This window comes from Corvus brachyrhynchos, unplaced genomic scaffold (genome assembly GCF_000691975.1).
Source record: "Corvus brachyrhynchos isolate BGI_N302 unplaced genomic scaffold, ASM69197v1 scaffold30, whole genome shotgun sequence".
In the NCBI taxonomy this organism is placed as follows: Eukaryota; Metazoa; Chordata; class Aves; order Passeriformes; family Corvidae; genus Corvus; species Corvus brachyrhynchos.
In genome coordinates, this window is record NW_008235742.1 from 428,479 (window position 1) to 431,334 (window position 2,856).

Consider the following 2,856-nt stretch of genomic DNA (forward strand, 5'->3'; position numbering starts at 1 on the left):
CCCCCGCCTGGTCCCACCCCAACCGGCCACTGCAGCCGGGGTCCCCCATGGCAGGGAAGGGGTTAAGGACCCCCCACGGGTTGGCTGAACCCCCTGGGGGGCTCCCCAAGGACTCATTACCGCGGCCTCAGCCCCCCTGCCCGGGGAGGGGGGGATGAATAATTCAGCGCCTGGTAGGAAGACGTGTCCTCCCTCCCTCTCCTTCCTCCTCCTCCTCCTCCTCCTCACCGGCTCTGCCTTCCCCACCTCCCGCCACTCTCATTCCTCGCCGTACCGAGCCCCGGGTGCCAGCGAACTCCGCTCGGTACCGGTGGCAGAGACCCCCCCCTGGCTCCGGTGACTCCCGGCCAAGGCCATGGACCCCAAGGAGCGCAAGAAGATCCAGTTCTCCGTGCCGGCCCCCCCCAGCAACCTGGACCCCCGCGCCGTCGAGATGGTGAGGGGGGCGAGCGGGGAGCGGGGCCACCCCGGGGGTCCCTCCTCCGTCCCAGGGCAAAGCGCTGCCGGTGACCTCGGGACGAAGAGGGACCCCCGGAATGACCGTGTGGGACGGGAGGGGGACACAGGAGAGCCCCAGGGTGCTGGAGGGAGGCGGGGAGGGACGGGGACGGTGGGGACGGGATGGGGACAGAGCGGGACAGGAGGGAGGGGATGGGATAATGGGGATTGGAGGGGACAGAAGGGACGGGATGGGACAGGGAGAGCAGGACTAGGGGGATCAGAGGGGACAGAGGGGACGGACAAGGCATGGGATGGGACAAGAGGGATCGGAGGAGACAGGAGGATCGGGATGGGACCGGCAGAGCAGGACAAGGGGGATCGGAGGGGACAGAGGGGACAAGGCAGGGGATGGAAGGGACAGAGGGGACGGGGAGGATGCGTTGGGACAGATGGGATGGGACAAGCGGGAGGTGGGAGGGGACAGAGGGAGGGAGGGAATGGATCCGGGGGGAGATCGGAGGGAACAGAGGGGACAGAAGGGAGACGATGGGACCGGCAGAGTAGGACAAGGGGGATCGGAGTGGGCAGGGCATGGGAAGGGAGGGACAGACCGGACGGGACTGCGTGGGGGACACAGAAACGGACGGAATGGGGGAGAGACGGGGACAGGACGAGAGAGCTCCAAGGTCCCCGTGGAAGCTGCGGTCCCGCGCAGGGAGAGTTGTGGCGGGGGGACGGGACAGGGACAGGGACAGGACAGGGATGGCACAGGAGAGAAGGGGAGGGATGAGACAGAGGGACAGGATGAGGACAGGGATGGGATGATGGGGACAGGACACGCTGGGGGTCGGTGCAGCCACCCCCACCGGTTGTCCCTGATCCAAGAGGACGTCCCCAGCACACGCCGGACCCAGAGCCGCCCCGGAGGAGCTGGTCTGGGGCTCTCGTGGGGCTGGGACGGACTGGGGACAGCCCGGGGACCCCGCGCCGGGTGGGCTCGTGGCCCTGCACCCACAGGCGCACACACGCTCACACACGTGCAGACACCTGTCCCTGGGGCGCAGGGCAGGGGACAGGGGACCCGGGGCGTCCCCAGCCGGTGACACCCCGCTGTGCCCCAGATCCGCCGGCGGAGGCCCACGCCGGCCATGCTCTTCCAGCTCTCCGAACACTCCTCCCCAGGTGAGCGGGGAAGGGGTGCGGAGCGGGGCAGGGAACGTCCGGCCCAGGGACGGGAGGTGGTGGCAGGGATGGGACATGGTGTCTGTCATGCATGGTGTGGCATGTCTGGGATGGGACATGGTGGCAGGGAGGGGACGTGGTGGGGGAGTGGGATGTAGTGCCACCTTTGGAATGGGATGTCTGGGATGGGACGCAGTGGCGGGGAGAGGACGAGGTGTCACATAAGGAAGAGGGTGGCAGGGAGGGGACGCGGGTCCCCAGCGGGCAGGGTAACCCCTGGAGGGGGGTCCGAGGGTGGGAAGGGCCCTGCCCGGCTCCGCTGGGTGCCAGTGTCCCACTCATCCCTCTCTCCCCGGCGCCGCTGATGCAGAGGACGAGAACCTGCCCTACCAGGTGAGTGGGCGCCGGGATCCCCGACACAGCCCCGCTCCCCCGTCCCGTGTCCCCCGGGGGGGGTTATCGGGGCCCAGTCCCCGCGCCTGGAGCTTATCGGCTCCTTCCCGGCACGGGCACACGGCGCCAGCGCCGGGGACGGGAGCGCGGGATGGGGACATGGAGCTGAGCCAGGCTGTGGAGCTTGGCCGCGGTGCAAACCAGCGCGTGACCGCTGCGGGGTCACTCGCCCCAGTGTCCCCAGTACTGCGTCCCCAGTGCCACATCCCCATGGTGGGGTCCTCATCGAGGCGTCCCAAACACAAGGTCTCCATAACAGGGTCCCCATCAGGGCCACCCCAGCACCACGTCCTCATGGCAATGTCCCCATCGTGGGGACCCCAACGCCACGTCCTCATGGCAATGTCCCCATCGTGGGGACCCCAGCAGCATGTCCTCATGGCAATGTCCCCATCGTGGGGACCCCAACGCCACGTCCTCAGGGCAGTGTCTCTACAATGGGGGTCCCCAGCATAGGATGCCCATGGAGGGGTCCTCAGGACGGTGTCCCCAATACCCCATGCCCAAAGCAAGGTCCCCGCCCCAGGGTCCCCATTGTGGGGTCCCCAGTGCAGGGTCTCCATGGCAGGGTCCCATCATGGTGTCCCCAACACCATGTGCCCAGTGCCACATCCCCTTAGCAGGGTCCTCATTGCTGGGGAGGGGGTGGGTGTCAGCCTTGGGTCCCCATCGCAAGACCCCCATCGCAGCTGCCCCACATGGGCTGGGAGGTGCTGGCTCTCCCGGGGCTGCGGTGACCCCCGGGGGGACACCAGGCCCCCCCACCCAGCCGCTGCTCCC

General features: G+C 68.7%; 1 non-coding gene across 1 annotated transcript in view; it reads left to right on the forward strand.

The window, feature by feature from the left end:
* The first annotated feature begins 7 nt into the window (after positions 1-7).
* LOC103623863 overlaps positions 8-2,856 on the forward strand; it is a 9,048-nt gene continuing 6,199 nt past the window's right edge. The window contains exons 1-3 of the transcript XR_001862704.1: positions 8-436; positions 1,563-1,623; positions 1,994-2,016. This is a non-coding gene — a transcript (uncharacterized LOC103623863). The remainder of the gene's footprint in view (positions 437-1,562; positions 1,624-1,993; positions 2,017-2,856) is intronic.